This window comes from Myotis myotis, unplaced genomic scaffold (assembly GCF_014108235.1).
Source record: "Myotis myotis isolate mMyoMyo1 unplaced genomic scaffold, mMyoMyo1.p scaffold_m19_p_1, whole genome shotgun sequence".
Taxonomy (NCBI): domain Eukaryota; kingdom Metazoa; phylum Chordata; class Mammalia; order Chiroptera; family Vespertilionidae; genus Myotis; species Myotis myotis.
In genome coordinates, this window is record NW_023416313.1 from 14,844,428 (window position 1) to 14,868,451 (window position 24,024).

Here is a 24,024-nt window from a genome sequence, read left to right on the forward strand (position 1 = left end):
CTCCCAAGAATATTTTTTTCCCCACTGATTTTTAGAGTGGAAGGGAAGGAGCAAGGGGTGGGGGAAAGAGAGAGAGAAACATCAGTGTGAAAAGGACACATGGATTGGTTGCCTCCTGCACACGCTGGGGCCTGGGATGAACCTGCAACCTAGGTATGTGCCCTTGACTGGGAATCGAACTTGTTACCCTTGGGTGTGCAGGCCGACGCTCTGACCACTGAGAAACACCGGCCAGGGCTCTTTTTAAGTTTTAATACATACAGAGCAAATTATCTTGTTTATCATTGTGTATATATATATATATATATATGATATAGATTCTATACAATTAGAAACCTTGCTGTTAATACTTAGAACCAATTTGCTCATTAGAGACTATATTTAGCAGCAGTTGCTGGGTTTGCATTTTGAGTTTAGTGAACAAAAAGTGAAGAGAGGATGCGGAGGACCCTGGCAGTGGGTCTTCCCCTGGTACTCAAAGTGTGTGCACCCCGGTCCCTGACCTCCGTACAGTGGGGGTCATGAAGTCCCTGTCTCGGGGTTTGAGGGCCAAGTGGAGGAGTGTTTGTAGAGCATTGAGGTTGGTATAGATGAGACACCTGGTGAAGAGTAGCATTTGCTATACTGGTCTGTGCTGCTCTTCTCCAGGATAAATTGTGTTCTTTTTATAGAAATTTGCATAACATTTTATTTTTGTGCCAGATGTAATAAAGACTATGACAATAATAGTCTTTCTAATTCCCTGGCTTCCTAGTTTTTTGTTGTTGTTGTTTTGTTCTTGATTTTCTTCCAAAATAAAAATTTTATACTCAGCAAAATGCTAAAACATTCTGTCTTTAGTCAGAGCATTTGAATATAAATAGTTTCTAGTCATAAGCTATTATGGTGAAGCCTTGAGTTTATAATACCACTCTGGGCATATATATATCTCTCAGGTCATCTAAACAGGTTCCCAGTAGACAGTCTGGCCCCAGAGGGCAGTCCTGCTGAGTACCTCGCAGGAGCTGGGCACCATTCCAAGCACATCCCACCGTTAACGCATTTAGGCCTCACCAGGGTCCTATAAGGTAAGTGCTATTATTAGCACCCTCCCCATTTCACAGGTGAAGAAACTGAGGCACAGGGCAATTTTCTAACTTGTACACGGGCAGCAAGGGTAGGACAGATGGATAACCAGGCAGCCTGGTACAAGACCCTTGTGTTTAACCACTAGGTGCACTGCCTTTTTGGGGTGTGCGTCATTCCACTGCCCTGCCCTCCCTCCTTGCCCGTGGCCGCGCTCCCCAGCGATCCTCCTGCAGTGATGTGACCACCATAATGTCCGGGTTGGGGGGCACCAACAGTGGCAGGTGATGCGCTTCATTCTTAACAGAGTTCCGTCACTCACAGTCGCCCTCAGCAGCCACACTTTCTGCACATGTGGGAGTGGCATGTGGTGCAGCTGGGCCCTGCACCCACCCCTACATTTGACCCTCCGGGGTCAGCGTGGTTTTGTCCAGGACAGCACCGCCCACAGCCGGTGGCACGTGCCATCGCCTCCTGGGGAGGCCGCGTGTGGCCCGGGCACCTGAGGACAGCACTGAGCTCTTTCCCCAGGAAGGTCCCGGGGGAAGCTGCCCGCTGTGTTGGGGCTGAGGGTGTTCTGCGTCGCAATTCATTACGAGGATTTGATCGCTTATTTAAGGTCTGAAGCCTTCCAGTGAGTAAACGCTCCCACTGAAGATCGAAGGCCGGCGGGCTTGGGGGGAGGCAAAGAAATGACCTTGAGAACAGATGCCCGGGCCCCGCAGGGGGCAGACTTGCAGTTCACAGCAGGAAACGATCCCCGTGGCGAACACTGCAAGAATGACCGCGCGACTCCCTGGAACCCAGGCTGTGTTCGCACGCGTGGCCGGTTCACTGTGGGCCGGGAACCGTGATAACAGCGTCGGGAAAGTAAGTCGCAGCTGCGTTTTCACACAGTCGCTCAGAGCATCACCTGCCAATTGCCCTGTTGGCGAGAGGGCCCTGACGGGGTGGCACAGTCCCGGGATGGAGCAGTTTCCACCTGAGAAATGAAAGTCGAAGGAGCAGACCTGTAAACCAGCTCAGCGATTCCACTAAAACGCAGCCCGCGCAGCTGGAGGCGGGTGAGCCGGGCGGGCGTCCCCTCCGATGGCTTCGGGGCCCACGTTGGGCTTTCTCTGGCGGGTCCTGAGTTGGAAGCAGGAACAGAAACTAGGGAAGCCGTGAGTTACCGATCCAGTCCGGCCATCGGAGGCCTATTGTTACAGAGGTTGCCGGACTGTCACCGGGGTTGGCAGCCTGATTCTCCACAGAGCGACTGAACGCGAAGCAGGCTGGCTCCTGCGGTGGGGCGGAGGTGTCCCGGGCAGGCTGCTGCAGGCTGCGTTCAGACTTCCATTTTTATTCGTGGTCTGCCCGTGGGCCCTGCCTGTGTGCACTCTCACACACTGCTGTCCCATCTTGGAATTCTTGAAAAGGGGCCCCAGGTTTTCATTTCATACGGGACCCTGGGAACAGCCATTCCCACATTCACCTTCGGACCCGTGACCAAGGGAGCATGCGTGTGGTTTTGGTGGGCTAACCCCACGTGAGTGGATCTGGCTGCAGCTGTCAGGTTTTAGCTTGGAATGGCTGATGGTCCTGTTCCCGGGGCCTGAGGGGCTCCTGGTTAGAGGCAGGGTTTTCCTCTTTACGAAGTGCCTTTCCCACCCAGCGATGTTCATAAAAATAATGAAACTCAACACTCTCTGCTTCTCTGTATTTCGTAATAACCAGACAAAACCCCCCTTCCGAGTCCGCGGCAGTGAGGATGGAAAAGCTCCCAGTGCCGCATCTCACTAACGGTGTGATGTTGAGTAAGGCCCTTTCCCTCTTGGCCACTCAACCTGCTCACCTATAAAACGGGTATATCCATCCCACAAGGATAGGATTCAATCAGGTAATTTAGGCAAAAGCACACTGTGAACCTTCTGTTGCTGGACAGATGTAAGTTATTATTGATATTAACGTTTGGACTTGATGGATTTGGTCATGCAAATCTATGAGAGGGCAGCCTGGCAAAGGGTAGGACTCGGGGGCCAGAGGCCAGGGACAATGGAGGAAGCAGGTAAGAGTGACGGAAAGTAGACTCTGGAAAGCCAAGGACCACATTCCGATTCCTGGCTGGCTTGCTGCAAAAGCAGGAGGCAGAGTCTCTAAGCCGGGGAAGTGGCCAGTGCGGAAATCCATCCGACCACTGAAGGGAGGCCTAGGTTTGCTTGGGTATCAGGTTGGTCTCTATGGTGTTTGGGTAAGCCCCCATCGTGGCTGCAGCTTTAATTTCATACTAGTTGCTCTAAAAGAAACACGAGGCCTGTATTACTTCTCTTGCCTTTCTTTTTGTTTTTGTTTTGATTTTTAGAGAGAGTGAACGGGGGGAGAGGGAGAGGAAGAGAGAGAGAAACATCCATCTCAGAGAGACACACATCCACTGGCTGCCTCCCTCACGGGTTCGCCTGGGCACTGAGGTGTGGGCAGGGGTGGGGGTGGAGGACAGGCCCCCCGAGGAGGGCTGGGTCATATGGCCTTGGAAAGTCCTGTGGGTTTTATCTTAAATGAGGTGGGACACCCCTAGAGGACTTGAAGCAGAGGAAGAATGCTAGGGTGATTTAAAAAGAGAAATTACAGGAGAATGTTTTTCTGTCTTCCCCATCTTAACTTCTCCTCCCCTGGCCACGTTTTCAAAGCCAACCCGCCCAGCACGGGCAGCGTGAGAGCCCAGAGGAACACTTGCGTCGGTGGCGTATTTGCTATAGCCGGGCTCTGAGGCCTTTTCTAACCTGGCCGTGGACTTGGGCTCCGGCACTGCTTTCCCCACGTTGTCAGCTGTCTCTAGCTGCTGGGCTGCCTCACCAAGGAGCAGTGTGTACCCCCAGCGCCAGGGCCTGTGGCTGCGAATCCCGAGTCTGGGCCATGCCCAGCTGTGAACGCGCTGACCAGCCGGCCTCTCTGCCCCTGTCTTCAGAGCCGTCATTCCCAGAAGCTATAACATGTGCCCCCCAGGCTTTTGGTGGAAATCCTAAAGGCTCTGAAAATGGAAAGCTGGTTGTTGTTTATTTTGGTAACTAATTTGGTATCAAAATGTGACCCGATTTGGTAGCAAAACCTCACCTGAACCGAGGCTACGAATAGCTCCTTGTTTTGCCCACGGAGCTGTTCTGCTGCAGAAACATGGGTATAGTTGTGTCTTGCTGTGTTAGCATGTCTGGCTGCTGTGTGCTGTCCCAGGTCCTCTGGGGTGTCACAGACCACGCCACATGCACTGCGCAGATGTCCTTAAGCCGGAGACTTCTGGATTTCGACGGACAACTGGGCCAGGGTTTGGGTTGAAGGTCGTGGGTCTGCATGTGTCCTACGACAGCAGCCATCGGGCGTAGTGCCTCGGCGTCAGATGGTCTGGCTTCGGCTACCACATACAGGCCTGTGGTCTTGGCAAACCCGGAACCTCCTGGACCCTCCTCTGAAACAGCAGCCCAGACTGTGCTCTCAGCTCTGTGACAGGTCTGCTTCTGGTTGTCTCGTTGCCTGCGTCTCCCTTCATCTCCCCGCGTCCCCCTCCTTGGAGCCACTCTCCCCCCGCGTTTCCAGGCCTGGCTCCCACCCTGCGCTCAGATGCTCACTGTGCCCCGAGGTCACCTCCCCAGAGAGGCCTCCCGGTCCCCTGGATGAGGCATCGGTCTCCCCCTGTTCTAGCCACACCTTCTCCCACTTTGCATTTCTGCCTAGAATGTGCCTCCCCCTGCAGTGATCGGATGCGACTATTTGTTTACCTGTGAATCGCCTGGCTGCCCCACTAGAATGTAAGCTCTGCAAGGCGGGGCTTCTCTAGCCTGTGGACACTGCCCGCCCGGCCAGCTCACAGAGCAGCCCCTCGGTGTGGGTGCGAGGCAGGGGTGGCACCCTTCGCAGAGGCGCCCTCATGGAGCTCAGCGATAAGGGGCTGTGAGACCAGGACAGACTCGCCCCTTCCAGCAGGCCCAGGGCTGTCCACTCTTCCCTGAGGCCACAGGGTGCTCTCATACTGTCAGCCAGGCCTGGAGGAGCCCCAGGAAACTGCCTGCCTGTGGGGTGGGGTCCTGATGTAGGAAAGTGACAGGCGATTTGGCTTCTCTTGTCAGGACCCATGGCCAACCTGAGTATAGTTCTTAAACACCTTCGTAGTGTGGATTTCGGAAGTAACTCAAGCGGCATTGCTCTCTGCTCCTATCATGAAATTCTTGAAGCCCTGCAATTGTTTTTTGCTTTTGGCAAAGGCAGCAGCAGCCCCCAAAGACACCCCCTACTCCCCCCCCGCCGCCCCCCTCGTGTAGATAAGCTGAGGGCTGTGGGGCAATCGGCCTCTGGGCGGGACTTACCAGGAAAGCCTTGCTTCTGTCCTCAGGCTTCCTGGTACCTGAGAGTGAAGTGTTCCAGGTGCGGATGGGACCGTGCTGTTTTCCTTCCTCCTTCTGTGGGGCTTGAAGCCTCTCCAGCCATTACGCAGAAACAAGTGGCGTGTTCTTAGGGCACCTGAGTGCCGGATGCTTCTGAAAACATACTGAAGTGAACGCTGGACTCCCTCCGAGATCGCAGGGCGGTGGGTGAGAAGCCAGTGCCCGCCCCCCCGCCCCCCCACAGAGCCCGGGCAGGGTTCAGAGCAGGTTGGACATGCACATGAAGTTAGTTAATTAAGGGGTGACTCGAACTATTGAGTCCCAGAGCCCCGGAATGAAATTCATGAAATACTAGAGAAGTGAGCATGGATGCATGATTCTAGAAAGCGAATGGCATAGCAAGTCCCCGTAGGACTCCCCCTCCCTCCCTCTCCCCTTCTTTCCTCCCCTCCTTCCCTCCCTCTCCCCTTCTTTCCTCCCCTCCTTCCCTCCCTCTCCCCTTTTTTCCTCCCCTCCTTCCCTCCCTCTCCCCTTCTTTTCTTCCCTCCTTCCCTCCCTCTCCCCTTCTTTCCTCCCCTCCTTCCCTCCCTCTCCCCTTCTTTTCTTCCCTCCTTCCCTCCCTCTCCCCTTCTTTCCTCCCCTCCTTCCCTCCCTCTCTTCACGCATCTTCCTCATGTATCCTCCTCCCCCCTGTTTCTCTTTTCTTCTAAGTAGCCAGGGAGCCACACAGACCCAGGGATAGAGGATGAGCAGCGCTTCAGACTTCAGTCCCACAGGACCCAGCAGGCAGCAGGGTCAGTGACAGGCCGTCAGCAGAGATGGTTGCCTGCTGGGCTGGACCGAGGGGAGGGGCCGTGCACAGGGAGGTTCTGTGTGAGGGAGAACGCGTCTCTTCAGGGCTCACGGGTCTCACTGGGTTGCTGACTCCCTGTGGTGCCCAGGCAGGAAGATCTCAGGAGGAAATCATCTCAGAGCAGCGAGCCCAGGTCCTCGGGCTGTGCAGTCTGGGCCCCTGACAATCTGTCCGTGGCCTCTGCTCCCCTGGAAGGAAATAACCATGTGGCCCCAGGGAGGCAGCTGGGGAGGAGGAAGAGATGGTGAGGAGGTCAGGAGAGTGTCCCCCTCTCCAGGACCCACAACCAGTCTTCTCCTCCCAGAGGAGGGGTCAGGCCCGGGTCCCCAGAGCGGACAGTGAGGAGAGAGGGCACAGGACCTACGGCCTAACCTGTCCAGATGCTCTTGGTTTGGCTCAGTGTGGCCTCTGGGCAAGGTGGGTGCCCAAACTTTGTAAACTTTGGTTCGAATTTGTGTGATTCAATAGGTGACTCGGTTTCTAGGTGAACAATGTTTTAGAAAGATCCAAGTTATGGGATTTCATAGAAGAAAGATGGGTGTTTTCCAAAGAAGCTGTGTCAGGTGGAGAGGGAGAGGGAGAGAGGGAGCCGCGGGAGGAAGTGGCTCCCTCTAGTGGCCGCAGTGGGAACAGCGTTAAACTGGAGCAGTTACTGGGAAGGGGGTGAGAGGTGCCCAAATGTAGAGGGTGGCGAAGGCTGGCTTTCTTCTCCTCTTGGGAACCCCATCTACGCCCCTCCGTGGCTTCCTTGACCACTGGCCCCTGTGCCCTGTGCATCAGACCATAAGTGCTTTATCAACAGGAATCCACTTAATCTATTCTCCCAACACCCTGGGGAAATTTTCCATCTTGATGCATGGCAAATTTTATGTGTATTTTACCACAATTAAAAAAAAATATAGCTGCAACATGTGGCCACTTGGGATTCACTACAGGCCAGGTACAAATCACACAGCATAGGGAGCTTTATTCTGTTTGGGGAGCGAGTCATTCATTCATTCATTGATCCATCCATTCTTTTATCCCATCAATCAATCCATGTTGAGCACCTCCTGGGTACTAGCCACTGTGCTTGTGTGAGAAACAGCAATCGCCCCTCCCAGCACACTCCCCATCCCTGTCACCTGCTTTAGTTTCTCTTCTTGGCACTTACTGTGAGTCTACTTGTAATATACTTATTTAAGTTTTTGGTTGTCTGTGTCCTGGCTTCATGATGGCAAGGAGCTGGACTTTTTTGTTTAACCATGGTGAGCATGTGCCAGGCATAGCAGGTGCTCAATAAATACTGAAGATATCAAACATGTATGGGGGGTCTTCTATGTGTCAGGCACTGGAAATGCTAATATATCAATGAAACTGAGTCCCTGGCCCCAGGACTGGCAGGGAGATGCCCAAGCAAGCAGATAGTTATAGTCCTGTGCCCCAACTGCCAGTACAGTGGCACACTGAGGGTGGAATCACTTGGGTGGGGGCCAGGAAGGCTTCCTGGGGGAGGGAGCCCCTTAAGCTTAGTTCTCAAGAATGAGTTGAGGATGTCCTGGTGAAGAAAATGAAGGGAAATATGCTTCCCCCTGAATAGCAGCTGTCCCTCTAGCAAGGTCACCTGCCTCCCCATCCCCCATACCTCAAGCTTGCTTCAATCATATCAATCATATTGCCTGTCTTGGCCCTGTAGGCATTTGAATAGTTTTAGCCCTGGACTATTTGATTTTTTCATTTCTTCCACTTGTAATGTTGCGAGTTGGAAATCTATCTATATATATATATATATATATATATATATATATATATATATATAATGTGGGGAAAATGGAAAAAGTAATAGATATGTTTAAGAGCTTCTATGCACTGTATTCTAAGTATTTTACATATATGATATCACATAATCTTTAAAACAACTGTTTGACATCAGTATTATTTCTATTATCCCCAAGTTACAAGTGAGGAACGAAAGCCTAGAGAAGCTAATTTGCCCAGAGTCATAGGGCAGCTAAGTGGTAAATTAGGATTTGAGCCCAACATTCTGACTCCAGAGTTAATGCTTCTAAACCATTAAGATCTTCAACGGGAAGATCATTGAATTTTGGAGAAAGGCTGGTTGGTTCTAGGTTTATGGGAGGATAATGGTCAGTAATCATCATGGACAAGAAGGGGATGAAGATAACTAAGATACATGGTACCCTAGGTAGAGGAGTGAGAATCCTGGGCTGTTGTGAATTTCCACACCAAGCATCAAACCACCAGAAGGAGAGACCCAATGTAGTCCTAGTGGCACGAAGCACTGAGAGATAGAGTACGAAGGCCTTGGAAAGGATTTGAGAATTAAGGGAAGAATGGCATCCAGAGTGCCAGCTCGGGGTTCGGGGAGGGTGGCACAGGAAGGCCAGACATATGCTAGTTTGTTTATTCTGCCAAGAAGCTGTGAGAGCAAACTCAGAATTTGGACTGGAGGCCACGTAGGCAAGATATTGCTGTACCTCTGTCAAATCCCGTTTACAAACTATGATGAGCAAGTTGTTTTTGTAAGGCAATGGAGCTACCAGGAGGGCTTAACGACTCTTTGAAATTTCTGGTTGACTAACTGTGGATAGCTAAAATATATAACACATTTTAATAAAATATGGAAAAAGTAAAAAAAAAAAAAAAAAAGTAGAAGAGGAAGGGATTTCTAGGCAGAGGGAACAGCATGTGCAAAGGCCCAGAGGCCTGAAAAAGCCCTGACCGCCCTTTAGGAGAACCCAGATAGTCGGTGCAAGGGAGCGAGGAGGAGGTTTGGGTCCTGAGAGGAGGCCCAGGCAGAGCTTCAAGGACCTTGATTGCCTGCCAGGGGACCCCTGATCTGTCTGGAGAGCTGTTCCTCTCATTGTCTCCTTTCCTGTTTCCTCTGTTCCAAGGGGGAGCATGGGGAAGGTGCCTCAATATATATGAAACCAAATTCCAGCTCAGTTGGGCATGAAATTTCATCAGCGATGAGCAAAAAGGAAAAAGTGCCCCAGATCTTATCATTCAGAAATAACCACTGTTTATTATGGTTTAGTCTTTCAAAAAATTTTTTTAAACAAGATAAGCCCAGCCAGTATGGCTCAGTGGTTGAGTGTCGACCTATGAACCAGGAGGTCACAGTTCGATTCCTGGTCAGGGCACATGCCTGGTGGCAGAGTCGATCCCCAGGGTGGGGTGTGCAGGAGGCAGCCAATCAATGGTTCTCCCTCATCATTGATGTTTCTATCTCTCTCTCCCTTTCCCTTCCTCTTTGAAATCAATAAACATATATTTAAAAAAATTTTAAAAACAAGACATCTTGTTTTTGTTTTGTTTACAGAGATTTTAGTTGTTATGATTATAAAAGCGAGAGAAAGAATGGTCACTGTGGGAAGAGTAGAAGAGGTGGGTGAGGACAGGAATGAGAAGAGCGATGGCCCCAGGCTCGCCCGGTGAGCAGCAGGCTTAACAGGTGGGCATCTCCCTTGTGTCTTTGTTGCAATTTCCCTGGTGTCTTCTTTGCTGTTTCCCTCTCCCCTTTGGTGTCTGACATAAAATAAAACTCCAAAGTTTTTTCTTCCCTGTTTTGGGCCAAATTAGAAAACACAAATAAGCAAATAAATGAATACAAATAAAAAGAAAGAAAAACAATCCACAATCACCTGTCTGTTTCCGAGCCCATAGATCTAAGCCTGTCTCCTTCCTTCCCTCTCCCTCTGTTTTCCTTCTTTCTTCTTGTTTGTCTTGAACAGAGCTGGGAGCCGTTGGGCGAGTCAGTGGAACACGTGGGTATCCCTGCGTGCTGTTCACACAATGCCCACCTTTACCAGCCATGGTGACAGAGGCTGAGAAAGATGACGGAGGCAAACTGAGCCTTGCCACTCACTGTAGGACTGAGAATAGATTTTGAAAGGAACTTTGTCCCCCCTCTTAAAGAATAATAATCCTGTGAGGCAGGGATGGGTTCCTCAATGAAGAGTGAGCTCAAGTTGTCCCATGGAACTCTGAGATTTCCCTATGAGTAAAAAGGAGAAGGGGGGCTTCTTGTCATTGTCTTAAACAGGAATACAGACACCTCAGATGCTTTTTTAAATTATTGATTTCAGAGAAGGGAGCAGGAGAGAGAGAGAAACATCCATGATGAGAATCATAGATCGGCTGTCACCTGCAGACTCCACAGTGGGGATCGAGCCTGCAACCTGGGCCTGTGCCCTGAATGGGAATCAAACAGTGACCTCCGGTTCATAGGTCAATGCTCAACCACTGTGCCATGCCGACCAGGCCCTCAGATTCTTTTAACAACCTTCTCCCATCTGTCCAGGGAGGAAATGGATGGGATCATGGGTGGGACACACCCAGTTTGTCTATGGTGGGGCACTGGGGCAATCAAATGGAGAGGATCCAGGGGAGCATGCTGCTACCGGGCAGCCACTGGTCTGTGTCAGCAGAGCCTGGACCTTGGACCCCCCTGCACCACCTTGTCCCACCCACCAACATTCATTAGGAATCCCCCACCCCCTCCTCTCCTGCCATGCTCTGTAGATGCTGTGCTGGACTCCAGGAGACCCAACAAAGTGACACATGGTCTGTCCTCAAGAACTGAAAACATTGCTTATTCCTGTCTTCACTCTGCCTCATGCCCCTTTTGATTGGGGCCTGCTATTATTATTTAAGTTTAAAATATGAACCACTATTCCTTCTGGAAGCTTTGCAATATTTTAATCAAAGTTTAAAAATGTTTTGTACAGTACTATGAAGTACATAGCTTATGAAGCTACACAGGTTGGCTCATGTCCCTCCCATAATTAACAGAAGGAATTTAATCAAGGGGTTGATTATGTAAGTGGTGGGAGAGCTAAGAAGCCAAACAAGATGGTGAGGCAACTCAGAGGTAGGCAACTGCAGGCTGCTGCTGCCACGCCCAGCCTGAACCCGCAGATGGGAGGCAGTGCAGTTGGGGCCCAGGCCTGGGTAGCAGAAGCACACACTAGGTTTAAGGAAGAGATGTGGCCACTGCTAGATGCTGCCCAAGAGAGAGGAGAGAGGCAGAGTGGAGAAAGGGCTTCCTTCTCCAATGGCTTCTCTCCCCAGTCTCCTACCAGTGTCTTCCATCGACTAAACCCGAGTTTCTCAGCCTTTTAAAAGGATTATCGTCCCTACCCCAGGAGACTTTACAGACATTTGTTTTCCTAATAGCCTCTCCCCCATACGATTTCAGACCACAGATATACTGTTTATGTAGTTTGTAGTGTGCTTTATACATACAAAAATAAGATTTTTTTTCACACAGAACCAATTTTTGCCTTTTGGGAGGTGAGCTGACCCCAGCTGGAAATGGATGGAAGACAGGGAGCTAGCTGGAAGCCAGCTGCATGGAGACCTGAGACACTGCCGGCAGGGGTCAGCTGTGCTGCAGAATCGAGGTGAGCATGGGAGGGGAAGGGGTGGGTTGCATCATGCAGGCCTGGAACTGTCTTTTGTCCGTCCTCTCCCTTTGTGATTATTTGACTAGAAGTCATTTCCCATCAGAAATGTGAGGGCTCAGCTCTCACGTTTCTGATGGGAAATGACTTCCAGCTTCCAGTTCCTGGTTGAGCACCCCATGCAATTCTGATTCCTATGGAAGCCCAAGGCAAGCTGCCCCATGAAGTCCCACAATGGCACATAGATTATTTCAAACTAAAATCTACAGGGCTCTAGCCAGTTTTGCTCAGTGGATAGAGCATCGGCCTGCGGACTGAAGGGTCCTGGGTTCCGGTCAAGGGCACATCTTGGGTTGCGGGCTTGATCTCCGGTAGGAAGCGTGCAGGAGGAAGCCAATCAATGATTCTCTTTCGTCATTGATGCTTCTATCTCTCTCTCCCTCTCCCTTCCTCTCTGAAATCAATATATATATTTTTAAAATATATTTAAAAAAGAAAAAAGAAAAGGAAATCAAGGAAGCAGCGGGAATGGGAGGACCTCTCGGACTCTGCTCTGTCCTCCTAAAAGCAGGAAATAACTGCATCATCGGTGTCCTCCCACTTCTGGGAGGCCCAGAGACACCTTATCAGTTAGAAAATCTAGAGTCGGAAAAGCTTGTCTAAACAAACCCTGTAATAATACCTTCACTAACTGACTGCCCACGCCCCAACCGTGTTCAGATTTCTCACCAGGGAATGCCCACACCTTGCTTAGATTCCTTTCCCATGAGCACTACCTTTCTTTGTCCTGTCAGCTTCTCACAAATGTATTTCTTGTTTCTTTGTTTAAACAAATATAAATATGCCTGGTTCAATCATCTCTTGGAGCCTCATTTCATGATCTGAACATCCTATGTGATTACTCCTTGTGCATCTATTAACTTGTTTTTTCCCCTGTTCAGGTAGTCTTGTGTCTATTTTATTACTTTATTTTTAAAAAATATTCTTATTGGTTTCATAGAGGAGGGGAGAGATAGAAATATCAATGATGAGAGAGAATCATTAATCGGCTGCCTCTTGCACACCCCCTACTGGGGATCAAACCCACAACCTGGGCATTTGCCCTGACCTGGAATTGAACCATGACCTCCTGGTTCATAGGTCGACACTCAACCCCTGAGCCACACCGGCCGGGCTATTTTATTACTTTACTAGTATAACTAGTTCAAATATAAGAACTAAAGAAGGGTAGTGAGGGTAATTCTCCTCTGCTCCCTAATATTCTCAATAGGGATGCTTTTACAATTTTCTTTTTAACCCTTTTGTTCTGAAATTTCATGAAAATAATCCTTTTTAAAAAAACAATTATAGTTAACATAAAGTGTGTTATGTAAGTATCAGAGTTAGCTCTTCATTAAGACCCAGATTGGGGCTCTTCAAAGGACGGCCAACAAATATTCAAGAATCGGTGCCAAGGGATCTTTCGGGCTGGCTCTCAGAAGAACCACAGGGGGTCACCCCTAGCCATGCGCTTGAGAAATGCATGGTCCAGACAAGGGTCTGGACAACATGCACCAGAAGAGGAACAGATGTCATCACCGACAGCTTTGCAGAGCCTGAGGTTGAGGCCTGCTATTGACCTCGCTCAACACTGAGTTCAGTTGGTGCTTGGGCCTGGAAGGGTGGTGTGATGAGGGCTACAGGCTGACAGTGTCACCTGTTACAGACTCAGGGGGACTTGGGAGAAGTTCAGAAATGAGCTGGAGCTCCACTTCCTGTTTATAGATGAGGATACTGCTGGATTCAGTAGGATTTCTCCAAGGCCACAGCGCTGGATTGAGAGTCATGGTAAGTCGTGATATCTTGGCCTCTGGTCCCTCCTGTATTCAGGTTTATCTCCTTTTTAAAATAATGAATATCATTAACATCATCAATATGATAGCAGCAATGATACCACAATAGCTTTTGTTCACTCAGTTCCTGCCACTGCTTATCCTTGTGGGATATTTTACATGCACAGACTTGACAAGTATTTTGGCTGAGTATTTTCAGGACAGAGAGCAGAAGCTCTTTTCTATGCATTATGGGTTAATTTTTCAGATGTAGCACTTTTTGAATCTGTAACGGAGAAGTTTGGTCAAAAAATACCCATTCAACACATATTGTTGCTTCAATGACATTTGGAGGCACTGGGTGGCACTACGTATATATAGAGAAAAAGCCAATTCCTGCCCTCGAGAAAGTCTCAGTGTAGAGAAAATGGAAGACTAAGAGGCAGGTGGTTACCACACAGCAGGTCAAGTGCAGGATAGAGCTAATCACAGGGTGGGGTCCTGTGGGAGCACAGCAAGGGGGCGGGGGAGGTGGTCAAGAGGAGATGTCCCTGAACTTTGCCTGTAGGGATGAAATTCACCAGATGAAGGGGTTGCGAGTGGGCAGGTGGGAAGGTGGTGATGGTGGTGGGAGCCCTGAGGCCATTCCAGGAAGAGGAACTCCCTTGTGAAAACCCCAGCGACTGTTGCCTGTTTGTGCCCTAGTCCAGCCACACCCTATACACTGAGGTTTGGGATAAATACTTGTTGGATGGATGAATGATCAAACACAAATTTGATTTGAAGACTGACCTCCAGGCACATCTTCCCTGCTTGTTGAGTTGTGTTGCATTTGATGCTGTCGGAGGGGCTGCGAGTGAGCCCGGCAGACCCAGGGAGACACTGGGGTTGCCTGACCCAGCTGAATCTGGGGCAGGAAGACTTGGCCAGACTTTTCCAGCCAAACGAATTTTAATGTTAATTGGCATCTGAATGTTGGAGGAAAAATTCTTGCAAAGCCAGTCCCAGGTGTGGTATGAAGCCTGGGGAAGGGTGGGACAGGTGGGGTATTGCAGAGTTCTTGCCTCTGACTGGTGTCATGCCCAGGAGGCTTTGTGAGTGTAGGTCACAAGTATCCTCTGCCAGCTTGGCCTCCACCTTGATGAGCTCTCTCTCTCTTCCGACTTTTGGAGATTCCTAGCATTTACTGGTTTGTAGGTGGCATCACTCCAATCTCTGTGTTTCTTTGTCCTCGCCTTTTATAAAGACATCAGTCATTGGATGTAGGGCTCATCTTCAACCAAGAATGATTTCGCCCTAGCTGGTTTTGCTCAGTGGGTAGAGCATCGTGCGAACTGAAGGGTCCCAGGTTCGAATCCAGTCAAGGGCACATGCCTGGGGTGTGGGCTTGATCCCCAGTTTGGCGGGGGAAGGGGGTGCAGGAGGCAGCCAATCAATAATTCTTTCTCATCATTGATGTTTCAATCTCTTCTTCCTCTCTGAAATCAATAAAAATATATTTTTTATAAAGGAATGATTTCATCTCGAGATCCTTTACTAATTACAGCTTCAAAGACTCTATTTCTAAAAAAAAAAAAAAAAAAGTCATATTATGAGGCTCTGCATGGATGTGAATTTGGGGGGAACACTATTCAGTCCACTGCGCACTATGCAAAAGTAATTTTTAAAAGAAAAATATAGCTGGTATGAAATAACATTTCACAAACATTGCAAACAAACAACAATAATAATTCTTTTAAAGTTAGCATTTCTAGGTTAAGGAAGCAGGAAGACAATGGAAATCCATTCTATAAACAAATGGCTCAACACCATTTACCCATCTCAAAGGAAGAAGAGAGCTGAGAGTGAATGAAAATATATTAAAAACCCATTGAGCATAAACAGGCAGTTGAATGGGCTCACATTCTATTAACAGAGACCAATGAACTAGATTTATGCCGAGTTTGTGTTGTGTAAATGGCTGTTTCTGTGCCCACATCTAAGAGTGGCTCAGGAGGCCTTTGCTGTAACAGTGATGAGCTCACAGCTTGGGATTGGGGACATGGCATTTTAAGAAGAAGAATTGAGACAAAGTGTTTGGATATTGCTCAGTCTGCTCAGACTGCCATGATGTTTAGACTGGGTGGCTAAACAACAGAAACTTATCCTATATAATAAAAGGCTAATATGCAAATTGACCGAATGGTGGAACGACTGGTTGCTATGACATGCACTGATCACCAGGGGGCAGACGCTCAACGCAGGAGCTGCCCCCTGGTGGTCAGTGCACTACCACAGGGGGAGCGCTGCTCAGCCAGAAGCTGGGCTCACAGCTGGCACAGCGGCTGTGTGGGCCTAAGCTGGCAGTCGGACATCCTCTGAGGGCTCCCAGACTGTGAGAGGGCACAGGCCTGGCTGAGGGACCCCGTCCCTCCAGTGCACAAATTTTGTGCACTGGGCCTCTAGTTTCTTATAGTTCTGGAGACTGGGAAGTCCAAGATCAAAGTGCCTGCTGATTCAGTTCCTGGTGAGCTTTGTCTTACTTACAGATGGCTGACTTCTCCCTGTGTCTTCACATGGCAGAGGGCGAGGGACACAGAAAGAGAGAGAGAGAGAGAGAGAGAGAGAGAGAGAGAGAGAGAAAGAATGAACTCTCTGGTGTTTCTTCTTATAAGGGACACTAATCCTACTGGATCAGGGCTCCCCCTTATGACCTCACTTGACCTTAATTACTTCTTTACTCCAAATACAGACACACTAGGGTTAGAACTTCAGCATATAAATTTTAGAGGAACATAATTCAGTCCATAGCAGGTATTTTAAATCAACATTGGTAAAGAGGCATGATATAAGACTCTGGTATGGATTCTGAATCAGGCAGAATTTAAGATATTTTGGACACAATTATAAGGAACCCTAGTTTAATCATTTAACAAACCATGTCCTGGCTTGGGTCCTGGAGATGAACAACAAGATATTAATTCATGTGAATAGGAGGTGCTTCCTCTTAAAATCTTTGAGGTTAAAAAGAAACAAACATCCCTTCAAGAAGAGTACTTGGGGACGTAAGGGCCCAGAGCCAGACCTCCCCAGCTCCAGCACTCAGCAGCTGCCTCCCTCCCATCTTTGAGGCTTCAGTTTCCTCAACTGTAAAATGGGATTATAATAGTTCTCCTTGGGTTGCCAGGGAATTAAATGGTATGAGATTCGTGGCTATTATTATTATCAATAACAAAAAAAAAAACATGCATAGAGGAAATTTTGCCCAATGCTCAGCAAAGCTATTGAAAGGATTACGAAGCAGGTGATTTGTGGCAGAGAGAGAGGGAGACACACACACAAACACACACACACACACACACACACACACACACACACAGAAAGGCAGAGCTGCCCAATTTAGGAACAATAGCGAGCTTGCTTTTTTGGCTGAGCATGGAATGCAATTATTCCCTCACTTCACAAACATTTGAAATTTATGCTCTAGGAATAAAAGAAGTGAGAGGAATTTGTACCCATTTGAAAAGCTAATGGGTAATGTTTCACTGTAATGAACTGGGAATCTATACCGCGGAGCTTACAGCTTGGCTCACCTCACACTTGCCAGAGCCCCACTTAGGGCCTCGAAGGGAGCGCACACTGGCTCCGGGGTAGCATCATACACATATTGGAGTCTTCCACTCTGGGCTCCTTGAGGAGAGCTTTTGTGCATTTTCTCTTAAAAAGAACGTGGCGATGTCTCACTTAATGGACGGATTAAGGACTCATTTTAGAAAAAAACAAGGGGGACTAGAGAAACAGCTGAAGCATCTGTTTTTTAACCTGTTTATAGAGCAGGAGAGAATAGCCTATAAGATATATTTCTTCACTAGGAGGAAAAATATGACTGAGTTTTGACTTAGAATGTCCTTGTGTTGGGATAAAATAGTAGCCTTCACACTTAATGTCTCTTGACTTCCCTCCTCTCTCTCCACTTTTATTTATTTTTTAACCTAAATTGTATGAAGGGCATTGAGCAAGAGCTAAGCGGGAGATGACATCGGGGAGGCTGGTTGGGACCAAGCTGTGCAAGGACCTCGAAAGCCAGAGTGGGTTTCTCCTTGCCTCTGTACACAATGGAGACACATGGACTCTTCCTGGGCAGGAGGCAGCACGCATCGCAGTGGCAGGAGTCTGGGAATCTCCTTCCATTAGCAAGGTGGCCTCTGGATGGCACCAGACTTCTTTACAGAAGGAGAACGAGGTGCTTCTGGAAAGCTGGGAAGTCCTATGCGCTGGAGGAGTTCATAAATTACAAGACTGGTTTTAGTCTGTTCACCCATCCGAGTTCTGTTTGGGAAAAACTAACCAGGCCAAGGGATGAAGGCTGAGTTGGAGTGGGGACCCAGAGGACCTGGGGCAACCTCCTGGCAGGCCATCACCGTGGTCATGGACAGAGACTGCTGGGGAGGACAGGAGGGTGGATGGGAATAATGTTGCAAGAATAGAGGGAGAGTCCATGTGACCTAAGATCACTTGGGATGGGGGGACGGGGGCGGGCAGAAAGACAGCAGAGCCCCTCCAGGTTTCGGGGTGGGTGAGGAGGATTATAAGCTACAATGCCAAGTGCATGGGACAAAGAGGAGCAGTAGGTCTGGAGTCCAGGGGGATGTGTTCATTTGGGGCTGTGTTGAGGTGAAAGTGTCTTGAGATGCCAGTCAAGATGGACAAAGGGAAAAGCTCCGGGAGTAATTAGTGAGGGGGAGGAGAAGGTGGTGATGGCTAGGATTGAGGGAGAGACTAGAGTCCCTGAAAAAGAGAAGGGCAGACCCCCACCTAGAGCACATGGGCTCGGCAGTCAGACTGCCTGGCCTCAGATTCACTGACCTTGATCATATTGCTTGATCTCTCTGTGCCTCAATTTTCTCCTCTGTCAAAATGGGGATAAAAAAACAATCTTTGGGTTGCCAGGGAGAGCTAATGAAGCCACAAGCACAAAACTCTTAACATCGTGCCTGGCACACAGACATTAAGTATGAAGGCCATTATTTTATCCCATCACAAGGACACTCAATAAATAGCAGTTCTTAAAATGAGGAGGTGAGTCACAAGGATTTGTGTATTTGAAGGTTCATCATAGTAGCTTTCCGCCCTTTATTAACGTGGCTTGCTATTAATTCCCATACAGTTTAAACCAAACACCACACACGGGCTCATGTAGGGTCATGGAAGTTAAATTAACCTTCGACTGTACGAGGTCCCTTCATGAAGGACAGTCATTCATTACTTAAGATCCCTGGCACTAATTACAGGTTCCAGTACATGAAAGTGTTGCTCCAATGAAATGTCCTTCTTTTTAAATGTAAGAGATGTGAAAATAAAGCACGCCAATGGGAATGCCAATGCCTCAAACACGCTTTATCAAGATCGATGACTTCACGTGTAAAAACACGCCAACCATTGGTTTAGCCTGCGGTCAGACAAATCACGATAAATGGGTTCGGCCACGGCTCTTCCTTTCGAAGGATGCCTCGGACAGGAGCTCTGGTCTTTCTCAATGATAAATAGATCCATGTGCACAGTAATATATTGGCATTCATAGGACACCAGCGAAGTGACTGGGTCTCTGGCGGCCTGCCATCTTTGCTTATTGCTTTAATAATTGAATGAACTCAAAGGTCTTTTCATGTCTGCTAAATATTTGTGAGGGGTGGCTATAAGTTAATGAAACAGATTTTTTAATTTTAATAAATATGCCAGAGACAGGCATTCAGAGCCCTTCAGAGGCGCTGCTTTGACACCATTATGGAGACTCTGAACACTCTTGGAACATCTTTCTGGGACTTGCCTTCCTAGTTCTTGGCACATTCTTTTAGATATACACACTACAGAATGATTTAAAAAGAACAGAAGTATGCCCGGCCTGCATGGCTCAGTGGTTGAGCGTCGACCTATGAACCAGGGATTCCCTGTCAGGGAGCATGCCTGGGTTGCGGGCTCGATCCCCAGTAGGGGGCGTGCAGAAGGCAGCCCATCCATGGTTCTCTCTCATCATTGATGTTTCTATCTCTCTCTCTCCCTCTCCCTTCCTCTCTGAAATCAATAAAGAAACACACACACACACACACACACACACACACACACACACACAGAGAGAGAAATAAATCAAATCTAAAGGGAAAAGAGAATCAACTACAGTAGTCGGCAAACTGCTGCTCGCAAGCCACATGCAGCTCTTTGGCCCCTTGAGTGTGGCTCTTCCACAAAATACCGACTTCTGCACATGGGCCACAAAGTTTCAATCGCACTGTACGTGCGTGCCCGCACGTGGTATTTTGTTTGCCGACCACGGGACTAGGATGATAAAGCACAGAGAAATCAGTATACAGATGTGCCTGGCACAAAAGCTGCACTAACATTTTCAAGGTGGGAAGCAAATTCATGTCTGAGCTTCCTGACAGCCAAGGCGAAGAGGGAACAGGGCTGGTTATGAGACCTACAGTCTTTATTAGACAAAGACATATCACTTTCTCCAAAAGGAGAGGACCTGGTTCTATTTCTTGGATAAAGATGACACTGAAACCATCTGCTTTGGTCTTGATGCTGTCAGGTGGGGTGACTACTGGGTAACCCCTTAGCTGTTTTGGAGGGAGCTTAGTCTGTCTGCAGCCTCACTCATCCACCACCGGAGGTGACCAGAAATTTATCCAAACCAGAAGCAGCTAGTGACAGGCTACATGACACTCACGCGAGGGCAGAATTGGGTGGGGAGAGGAATGTAAATAGTCGGTTCCTGTCCTGTCTCCCCGCCCCCCGCACCTTTATCACTCTCCAAGTCTTATCGCCTCTGCTAAGGAGGAAAGTTACTAAAAAATCTGGGACAACTCATTGAAATCCGGACCCTCTGTTTGTCTCTCTTCCTTTGATTTATTCAAGTTTCTTTCAAGTACTACTTTCGTGAGAGGTCTGGTTTGGCCGACAGTGTATTTTGAAGAGAGGGAAGCCAGGTGAGAAGGGGAGAGGAAGCTGATTTGCAAAGCAATAAAAAGGTGGTTTTGAAAAAATAATACATCCATCGTGTAAACACACTTCAAATAGGGCAAATAGTATCCATCAGTAAGGTCACATTTTTATGTGTTCTTGCAGAGATATTAATATTTGTACAGATTACATAGACACTTTCTGTTACATAAATGAAAATTTGTGATACAAACTCTTCCCTTGCCTTTTTTTTTTTTTTTTAACTTAATACATCTTGGAGAACATTGCCCCTGAGTTTCTATTAAGCCACTTTATTCTTTTAAAATTTGGAATGGTGTTCTGTTACATGAGTACCATCATGTATGTATCCAGTCTCCCAACTGATGGCTGGTAGGCTGTTTCCAGTGTTTGCTATTGCAAACATCACTTGGATGAAATCAATGAAATCTGAATTTGCATCAGAGAGGGTTCTGGAAGCAAGCAGTTCTGAAACTCAGAAGGTTCGAACTAGGAGACTTGTGAAAGGGACTACTTTGCCGAGGTGTGGGCAGGTTTAAGGAACCATCGATGGAAGCTGAGGTGCCTGGGATGGAGAAAAATAGGAGGCCATTACCAGACCCAGGCCTGAAGGGGAAGATGGTGCCACTGCAGGCCACCTAGCAGGAGCTGTATATTTGCAGAAACACACCATTGAAGGGTAGAGGGAACAGGGAAAAGAATACATCTCCCACTCTCTTCTTGCTCGGAAGTTTCCTGCCAATAACTCCCATTAGCTAAACCCAACCACAGAGGCCAGATGGCAAGGGACCCTGCTGATCAGAGTGGTTGCTCTCCTGGCCCAGATCTGGGCAGAGAACAGCAGAAAATGGATCTGGGTGAGAGTGGAGCATATGTATCTATGAGAATTTCTAGAAGTGGAATTGCTAGCTCAAAGGCATGGACATTGCTATTATGGTTTTGTCAGTCAGTATTCATTTTGTTTTGCTTCCTTTCTGCATTTCTGTATTTCTATTGGGAATACTTCTCCTTCTAACTGAAGAACTTCTGTCAGTGTTTCTTTTAGTTCTGCTGGCTGAGAATTCTCTTGGTTTTGCTTGTCCTTTGACCTTTAGTTTTGAAGGGTAATTTCATTGACTGTTTGATCCAATATAGGCAGCTGTTTTCTTTCAGCACCTTGTCCTCTCACTTTCATTTTTTTTTCTGTTAAAAATCACCTTTTAGTCTTAATGTGGTTCCATTAAAGGCTTTCTCTACTTTTAAACTTTTACCTTAATCTTTGGTTTTTAGCAGTTCAAAAGCAGTTTTCCTATGATATGCCTTGATGTGTTGTGGTGTTTGTTTTTTTTCCCAATCATGATCCAATTCAATGCACTTCTTAAATCTAAATTGTACCATATTTCATCAGTTTCAGAAAATTCTTGTCTATTATCTTTTCAAGTATTGCTTCTGCCCTATTTCCTCTTTCCTGTGCTCCAATTACACATATGTTATCCCTTTTCTTTGTGTCTTATTTGTCTTGTACACTTTGTTCTATATTTTCCATCCATTTTTCTCTTTGTCCTTAGTCTAGATATTTTCTGTTGTCTTCCACTAAACTAATCTAGGTCTAAATCTGGGTCTCAATCTACCCTTAAAACCATCTATTGGATTTCAAATTTTCACTTGTATTTTTCAGTCCTACCATTTTGATTTAATTTTTTTACAGATTCTGCTTACCTGGTGAAATTATCCTTCACCTTTTTAATCCACTGTTTTTTTCCTATTGAAAAATAAAACATTAGCTCTTTAAAAAACCTCTACCATTTGAGTCATCTATAGGTCTTTTTCTACTCTCCTTTTTCTCCTCTTGGTTTTTGGTTATTTAGACTTGTCTCTTAGTTTGCCTGGTAATTTTTAAGTGAATGATGGACACTGTGTATGAAAAAAATGTTGAGGCTAAATGATGTTGTCTTCTAGAGGGAGGTATCTTTTCCTCAGCTATTCAGGGAGAGTGGGGATTGATCGTTTTAAGACAGACAACCAATTTTTAGGCTGGTTGCAGTTTTGACAAACCTCTGCTTCACTCTATTTCCCCCACTTTTAGGGTTCATTTTTCCATGTGTACCAATTGTGAATCTAAGGTATTTGCTGGGGATATTCTCTTTTATTAGGTCTTGAACTCTCATACTTGCATCCTGTCCACTATGAGACTGCCCAAACCCTCAAGTTATTAATTTATCTTAATTTTTTTATTGTTGAACCAAAACCCTGCTTTTAGTTTCTGGGACTTTCTATTGGTCTTCTTAGCCTCTACCTCAGAGAGCTTCAGAATGTGGCTGATGTCTTCTGGGAAAGCTGGTAGTGTTCGGCTCAGTTCTCTGCTCCTTCCTTCTCACTGGGGTTCTGGCTTTGAAGCCTCTAATTTTATCTCTCTAGTCCCACAGACTGTCAAAAGAGTTGCTACTTTCTTTGCCTCTTAACAGAAGTCCTCTGATTTCTGAGACCTGGATTTTTTGCCTCCTTCCCTATAATTAGAATTGATAAATATGCTGAGGGGAAAAAATACTGCGGAATGCCAACTCACCTTTCCACAGTGCCCTTTTCCCAGTAGTGTTACCCATCAAGTCCTAGTTCCTCAATATCCTTCTAATGTTTCAAGCAGATGGTTTCTTTTTTAAATTTTATTTGTGCCTGGTCAGCATGGCTCAGTGGTTGAATGTTGACCTCTGAACCAGGAGGTCATGGTTTGATTCCTGGTCAGGGCTTGTGCCTAGGTTGTGGACTTGATCTCCAGTAGGGGTATGTGTAGGAGGCAGCTGATCAATGATTCCTTCTCATCATTGATGTTTTTATCTCTCTCTCCCTCTCCCTTCCTCTCTGAAATCAATAAAAGTATATTTTTAAAAAATTTATTTGGCCTCGCTGGTGTGGCTCAGCAATTGAGCATTGACCCAGACGCAAGAGGTCACTGGTTCTATTCCCAATCAGGGCACATGCTTGGGTGGTGGGCTCGATCCTCAGTAAGGGGCGTGCAGGAGGCAGATGATCAATGATGTCCCTCTTTCATCGATGTTTCTATCTCTTTCCCTTCCTTTCTCTCTAAGAATCAACTAAAAATATTTAAAATAATTTATTTGGCTTTTCTTATTCTTTGTTGGAAGATTGGTCTTGTACAGTCTAGTCCATTTATTCAGAAACGGAAGTCATGTCTGGTAGTCTATTGTTTACTTTTCTTGGTTCTCTACTGTTCTTTTCTAGTTCCTCTCCCTTTTTAAATAAAGAATTTTCTTTGTATTTTGGGATTAAATCTTATTGCCTTTGATTCCAAGTGAGTTTGGACTAGATTACAACTTCAACCCAAACTTACACGTCTTGACTCTCCCCTGGACTGGTTATACATCAGTCAGATGTATTCTCTGACATCAAGCAAAATAAGCCTTAACTTCCTTATCTGTAAAATGGGGACATGACCTTTCCCTCATAGGGCTGTTTAAAGCTTAGCTAGATGGTGTGTATCAGGATGAGCAGCATAACGTTTCATACCTAGTGAAGTGCTAAGTAAAAGTCACTCATTATTAGGAAGAGATAAGGAAGGACTAAGACAAAGGGAATTTGTAGAG

General features: G+C 47.2%; 1 long non-coding RNA gene across 2 annotated transcripts; it reads left to right on the forward strand.

Annotated features, from left to right (window-relative positions):
• Positions 1–937: 937 nt before the first annotated feature.
• On the forward strand, positions 938–13,955 carry LOC118650708. Of its 2 annotated transcripts, XR_004966042.1 has the most exons (5): positions 938–1,067; positions 1,685–1,935; positions 9,593–9,724; positions 11,543–11,675; positions 13,440–13,955. It is a non-coding gene; the product is annotated as an uncharacterized LOC118650708 (long non-coding RNA). The 2 variants fall into 2 exon arrangements; XR_004966041.1 differs by lacking the exon at positions 1,685–1,935 and having other exon boundaries at positions 13,440–13,690.
• The last annotated feature ends 10,069 nt before the right edge of the window (positions 13,956–24,024 follow it).